Genomic DNA, 7,896 nt, shown 5'->3' with positions numbered 1-7,896 from the left:
TATAAACCTTTACATCATATAGTTGTTTCCATAAAATTCAGTTGCTGCAGAAAGCTAATACTGGTGCGCTTCCTGCAAAAATGCACATTTCTGCTGGGATAACTGAGAAATGCAAATGTGTACGTAATAAAAAGTTAGTACGTAAATAAAAAGGTTTAAAATTAGTGTTTGAATTAACTTGTTTGAATAATGTTTGAGTTTAAGGATCAGCAATCCACTTTAAAAAAGTCCCAACTCTGACTTGCTGTTAGCTTTTCAGTAAAGTTAGAATAAACTCCATTTGTCTCATTCAAAAACCTAGGCAGGGGCGGACTGGGGCAAAAAAGTGGCCTGGGAATTTAGAACCTGACTGGCCTAATCAAGGTCTGGGCTAACAGATGATGTCTGCAAATGCTGGAGGCCGATGGTGGAGGCAGATGATGGAGGCAGAAACAACAAACGTCATCTCAGGACACGGTACAAAATCTAAGGATGTAATGTTGAGGAATTAGTAAAGTTATTAAGATAGCAGAGCAGCAGTTAGCTCACAGGCATTGACCCTCAGAGTCCCATATGGTCATTTTTACTCATTTTGATTTTACCCCCCCAAAATAACATTATTATAATTTGATGTGGTGTCGTTTTATTTTCCAACAAAAAGACTGTGTGAATTTAAACTATTTTTTTATTTGAATATACTGTCATTTTAGACCTTAATTCAGTAAATAAATACAAATAAAATTTAGTAAAATAAAATAAAAATCCAAGTGGGTAACGTTATTTATGAAACACACAAACATTTATGATTTTTATCTTTTAGAATGCCAGTGTATGATGTAAATTTCTAAATGTGATGTTAAAACATTTTAAGCAACACAATTAAAAAAAATTATCAGCTACTGAGCAGTTTGGACCTAGTCCACACATGATAATGGCTTTATTTATTTAACAGCTAAATGCATTGTTTTAAAAGTTAGCAAACTAGAAACAAATACAGCCACCTGCATGACTACCATCCTCCTCCCGGTCATGTTGTTCTCCAGACGTAGGATCCAGTGAGGATGAGGATGATGCACTAGCAGAAAATAAATGTCAGTTTCTGACACTTGGCTGAATTTGCTTGTAGATGTTTTTCTTTTCTCTCAATTTTTGTTCTCCTCCCTTATGTTTATTCTCCATTTTTGCTCATTTTCTTCTTCTTACTTCTTTTTCCTCTTCTTCAGCAAACTTTTCTTCTTCTTTGGTCTTTGTTGGTGGTTGGTAAACAAGGAATTGGTGCATTATCGCCATCTACTGGTATTGAGCACAACTACACAACTTTTTTTCCTTGCTGCCTGCGCCGGCCCAGTGATCCACCGGCCCACTGGGAAAAGTCCCTGTACTCCCAATGGCCAGTCCACCCCTAACAGGTAAGATATTTATTGCTCATAGCCATTCCACAGAGCCCTGCTTCAAAAGTTCCGAATGTATCCTTTAGCCTGAACCATATTKAAAACGTACATGCTGTATAGCTTTTCCTCATGCCTGCAATAAGACTGATTAGCATTCATTAGCCTGTAATAGAAATTTGACCTTGCCTCATCATCAAATGTTCCTCTGCTCTGACCTGCTCTCCTCAGCTGATTTATTAATAACCAGTACTAACACAACACAACAAGGAGAATCATTTCATTACTCCTCTCATGTGTTCCTTCAATGTTTCCCTCTCTGCCACTTCACTCACTCATAAAGATGAAATTGGACTTGGCTTATCCCTCTCTGGAGCCTGCTCCTCTTCCACTCTCCTAATGGCTCCAGTCATCAGTGTCAGTCTCTGTTCTGCTCTCTGCAAGTGACTCCGTCTCCTTTTGTCAAATCCCTGCTCACCTCAGTCTCTTCCTCTCTCTCTGTTTCCATCTGGTCCTCCTCCTCCTCCTCCTCCTGACTCACTCCTCTTTCTTTTCACTGCTTCCTCCACTTCTACATTTTTATCCTGACCTTCTCTGTGTGCTTTCAGACCTGTTCCTCCACCTGGGTTTCAGCTCAGATTGACATTCATTACTGTCGTTTCGTTTTTCACACATTCTACTTCTTCACAGTTTGTTTTTGTCAGAGATGAAGCTAAGGTACAGGTTCCCTTTTTTTTACTCTGCCTTTAGTCAGTTTGCATCTAAGAACAAGGGTTTTTTATGTTTTATTTGTCTGTGGTTAGTGATGTAAATGTGTATTCTACTCCTCTGCTCCAGCTCCGCCCACTCTCACCTGTGTTCCCAGTCTTCATCTCGCCCAGGTGTCTCCACTTTCTCATCAGCACCCCTACCTTTATTTCCTCTCCAATATTGGGTAAAACACAGGCTGTCATCGGTGATACTGATCTGATACTGATACATCAGAGTAATTCATTTAGTCTTTTTAAACTCAGAAGTATTTTCCTCATTTAGAATATAGTCAAGCTAATACAACAGGAAAACTAAACAGAGGACACAATCATTTGTGAAAATGGTGTTTCACACTAAAAAAGTTAATAATCAAACCACTGAAATAAATTATTGTTTAATTTTCAAGAAGCACAATAAAAATGAAAACTTACTTCACGTTATAAGAACATGTTAGCATCAAAATACTGAATGACTGAGCAGCATCACCATTTACATATTTGTTACGCGCTTACCCAGGCGGAAGAAAAAGTAGTTCCCAACAATCTTAATAATTCAGTTACTTTCCACTGTGTTCCTGTTAACAAGATATATTACCTGAAATGACTGAAGTATTAAAAGTATCAATGTCTTAATTGGAGATTTTATTTTAGAATATGAAGGTCTGGTACTGGTGGTGTTCCCATCTCAGCATTTATCCCAACATTACTAATTTCTGGTTTCCATGTCACGTGCAGGTTTTCCCTCCTGTACCTTCCCATGTCGATAATTATGTTCTGTCATTTTTGGTTCCTCAACATCCTTTTTGTTTTATTGAAGAAAAAAAATATATAGAACACTTTTTAGAACACSTAAAGACTCTTTACATTCATTCACACATTCACACATTTATGATGACAAGCTAAATTGTAGCCACAGCTGCCCTGGGACACACTATCTTGTACCTTTTAAATTTGTGTATTTTGTTGCATTGAATCATAAACTTAAAATGTAGAATTGATTTAAAAATATTTAGATAACAACTTATGCAAATAAAATGTTACTTTGTTGCTCATTGCCTGGCCGGCTGGACGTCACCCATGGGCCGGATGCGGCCCATAGGTCTCCACTTGAATAGCACTGCTGTAAAGTTTATATTTGAATACAGTTTATTTTCATGGTAAATTATTATGAAAGAATACATGGTAAATAATATATGTTAATGGACGCCGTATTTGATTACAAAAACACGTCCGTCCGCTCAGATGATAAATGAGGACATTTTGTCAGAATTTGTAGAGCTCGTCGTCTTCAGCCCTCTGGACTCAGTCATTAATGGTTTTGGTATCTGACTGGATTAATTTATTTTTGGAAGACAGACTTAAGGGGTAGCCTAAAAATACCATCAGTAAGCTCTCATCAAGCTTGGAAATGTGTTAAAAATCTGTCAGAACTTAAAACTGTTTTCAATCCTTCCTGTGGCCTAGAGAGATAAGGATAATGAGGCTGGATTTACTGAATTTAGGAATTCTCCCGAGTGTCTCCGGTCCACAGAGCTAGGACGGTTCAGTTTAGCCCTGCAGCTGTGGGAGCTCTACTGTATTGACAGATTTTTATTTCTTTATTTTTTATAATAGCGCTTACAGGGTTAAAAAAATGATTAAAGTCACCTAGTTTGTAAGTGGCCACTGCAGCAACAATTTCAGCCGCCGTAGACACAATAGACTCTGCTGGTGGGTTTTTCTTTCAGCGCCAACGTGACACTTTTGTCATTATGAGGCTGCTGTTTCTAAAGGTTGATGATGTGAAAAAGCTGCAGCTCATTTGTTTTTTCCGAGTCCAGCACAATTCCCCTTTCAAAACCATTTCCCACTTAGTTTGTTCCCTACAGCGAAGAATATAACATGCATTAACGTCACWTAAGAACCGATGTATGTTTGAGTTTGGGCAAACGCTAAAATAAAYCCATGTATCATGGTGTAACAGGAACAAAGGAATGAAATGAAACTAGAATTCCTTGAAGGAATGCATGTCACCCGCCACCAAAATTTTAAACAGGATAYAGGGGCTTAGAGTACTTCCACAACAAATTTGAGCTCAGTTTCTTTAAAAATGGCAGAGTTATTACCATTTGTATATTTTAACCGGTTGTATAGATATAGTGGCCATATTGAATTGGATTGACTCCAAAAGTTAATCAGCTGTAGAAGTACATCAAGTGATTTATTTTTTGTGAATTTCATTGAAATCTATCCAGTGGTTGATGTTAAATTTTGCCAACAGACATGCATATGAATGCAATTACACGGTTGCTGACCTCCTTACCTGCAGATCAGGCTGAAATAAACTCAGACTGCATTATCTAAATAGTTGGTGTGTTTACACAACAGTCTGCTAGACTCTGGAACCTGAGGATCATCYGTTCACAGAGTTGATCAATTACCATCCCCTCAGTTTCCCCTCCACATCCATCCTCCCTCTCTGCACCTCCAYCTGATCAATACACAGAGGTCAGAAAAATTAACTCCAATCGTCTCTCCAAAAGAGAATAAATAGCATGTAGCTCAAAGACACAAATCTTGCTATGACTTTGCTGTGAAAGACATTATTCGGGCTTCTCCTAAGGAAGGGGATCTAATTGGAGAAGCATTTTACTGCAGAGAAAAATGAGCGTTTTCTGCACAGCTTCTCCTGTCACCATGAGCAGGTGGAGAGATTAATACGGACGTTTGAGGGTCACAGTTAAAAGAGCGCCAGGAGAGCGAACAGCAACTCTAAGAGTGACCACTTCACTTAGAGATGCAGTGTAAACACAGTGTTCCTGCTAGTAGTATTTAAAACTGCTCCTGGGCCGTGTCTATTACCTGGCACACATCCAGTCGCCTCATTAAGGCCCGCTGCCTCAAAAGGGAGGAGAAAATTTGATTGCCAGTGTTTGAGTGTTCATTTGTCTGTTAGCATAATATCTTATATGTACAGTGTTTTTAATGGAACTCTCAGAAAGTAGTATTGCAGTGTACTTAATTCAAGATAACCTTAGAAAAATAGCTATTACTTTGTCACTTTTACGTGTATTAAGCTAAAACGTGGTGTGGTAGTAGCTGATAGTCATGCTCTATACTCAGTTTGAGCGCTCACTTGGATGACGAGTCGCTAGATTTGTTTACAAAGCAGGGACAAGTAGGGCTTGTAGTCCGGTTCCTTAGGTTAGTTTTTTTGAAGGATTGTGACAGACTGGATTAAAGACCAAAGTTTCTACAAAAACTTACTGAAGTACATGAAGTACTTTCAGAAGGGGTGCCAAGTCCTATATGCTCTTGGAGGCTTTCTAGTCCTCTTGATAGATTATGGGGGTCCCACAAAACCTCAGAATATTTTTTGGGCAGGACAGATCATCTGTGTTACAAAGCCTTCCTTCTAATCAGGTATTTGTTTTGGTGACAACAGTGAGTTATTCCTACCCTGTACCATGAAGCAGCTGCAAACCACAGACAAAACAGATGCCTATAAAGCAGATAGCCTTAAGGAAGCAACAGAGAGAAAAGAGGGAAAGAAGTTCAAATCAAAATGAGACCCACTGAATTTTCCAGACTTTCTGCGAGATCCTTTGAACAAGGAAAAGCTGACTCAGGAGGTGTCAACAGAAGATTCTTCTTTCAAGAAAGAGTACATCACCTCAGGTAAGTAAAAGAAGAATATGCGTTTGTATTATAGATCAAAATATATGTGTAGCCAATGATAATTCCAAATTCTGTACTTCTTAGACCAAACGGTTGATGTTGATTCAATACCATTTCATTCATTATAAAAGAACACTGTAGGCCACTTTGTAATTTTATCATATCTTTGCCATGTTTTAGTAATTTAGCAATTACTTTCTTGTTGGGTATAATTGTGAATTTTCTTATGAAATATTTAAGTTAGCAAGTTTCACCCCTTTTGATACTACTTTTTACTGYTAAGTTTCAGGCTTTAATCCAGTCTGTCACGATCATTTCCATAAAYAACTAGACTACTGGGTTCAGACCCGAGGTTTTTCTGTGTGGGGTTTGCATGTTCTCCTGCRTGTGTTTCCCTGGGGTACTCCCGTTTCCTCCTGCAGACCATAAAACATGCATGTTAGCCACATCCTGTGGAAAAGATCTCAATGGATTTTGCTTGGTTAAATAAAGGTAAATAGAAGTAATAAGTTTGTTTACATCAGCTTACTGAGCGTACATAATCATGGTGTTTTTAGAGGTCTCACCTCTTCTGTAAAAATAGTGAAAAATTGAGCAAAGATAATAAAGCATGCTTTCAGTTTATTAAATGTAATTGTCATTATTACTGTTGTAAATTGTCTCCTCAGTTTCACTGCTGTTTCAGTTTTAGCACATATAATTAATAGTGATAAAAAATCATCATAAGTAAGTTCATTCTTTCTGAAGGAAACAGAAATGCTTGCACCWTGTGTTTGGTGGTAACACATCTTCTGGTGATGAGGCTCAGTGGATCTGTCAGCCGCAGGAGGTTTGTCCTATAACTTGCAGCCAGAAAAAAACATCATTCATTATTTATTTATCTGGTTATTTTTGACCCACTCTGCTTTCTGTGTTTTATCTAAAAGACAGATGTTATGGAACGCTTCACACGTCATCCCTTCTTTGGGACCGCTCCAAGCTGAGGTCTCTCTTCTCCACCTGTGAAAATGTCTTTTTGTCCAACAGCCTCGGATTTAAACTCCCGATGGCGTCACAGTGTTGTGTCCACCAGGCGGCTCTTTTTCAATTAGCAGCTCTCAGCTGGATCATTATCACTCAGCGGTGTGCCTGTCTGAGGAAAGTTAGAATTAATGAATTCTGTCCAGTCGGTTAGATGCACAAGGTTAAAAAAAAAAGCACAGTTCTTTCTGTCATTTGCAGTAATTCGTTTTACACAGCTCAGATTTTTATTTTTATAAATGACAAACTAACAAAAATCTGGTGTGGCAGCGAACAGAAAGAGACACGGAGGAGAACCAGACTGGACATGGAAGCCACAATGTCAGAGGTGAGGTGAGGACTGGGGCTGATGAAGAGACCGGAGACAGGTGGCTTAATGATAACAGAGAACAGGTGAAGGTTTGCATGGTCGTATAGAGCAATGATTCCCAACCAGGGGTACGTGTACCCCTTGGGGTATGTGAGCATATTACAGGGGGTTCGTGGAAACATTTCACCAGGTATGTAAAAAATAATAATAAAAAAAGGACTGAGATTTGTAGGGCCCTGCCACAATGTGGAAATTGTAGACGGAATAAGAGCATCAAAACAAAATTGAATCCAGTATAAATTGTGGAAACTCATAATTTGCTCATTTTGGTGAGTTTCTCACATATTTTGGACAATACAATGTATTTTGGACCTGTCATTACTTGGTTTATTTATTTAATTACTTATTCACTTTCAAGGCAACATTTTTATCTTTATGTCTGATTTGAGTTGAAAAAAAAAAAATCCTGAAAATTAAACGTTCTAGGGGGTTAAATAAATAATTTTCATTYAACAATCAGTTGWAGTACATTATAGTTTTGGAGAATCATCATTATGTTTGACTGAAGGGGTACTAGTGGTATGACAAAATGGCTCAGCGGGTACACAAGTCTAAAAAGGTTGGGAAGCACTGGTCTAGAGAAGAAGAAACTAAAAGCTGATTCATACTTACATTTTTACATCTTACTCACTGTCATGATGAAAATTGTGTAACTTCCGTCTTGTTATCTCTGGGCCCCAATAAAAAAAGTATCTCTTAAGTAAACAAGCATCTCTTCTGACAGCTGATAGAT

This window comes from Austrofundulus limnaeus, unplaced genomic scaffold (assembly GCF_001266775.1).
Source record: "Austrofundulus limnaeus strain Quisiro unplaced genomic scaffold, Austrofundulus_limnaeus-1.0 Scaffold37, whole genome shotgun sequence".
Lineage (NCBI taxonomy): Eukaryota > Metazoa > Chordata > Actinopteri > Cyprinodontiformes > Rivulidae > Austrofundulus > Austrofundulus limnaeus.
This window is presented reverse-complemented; position numbering follows the sequence as displayed.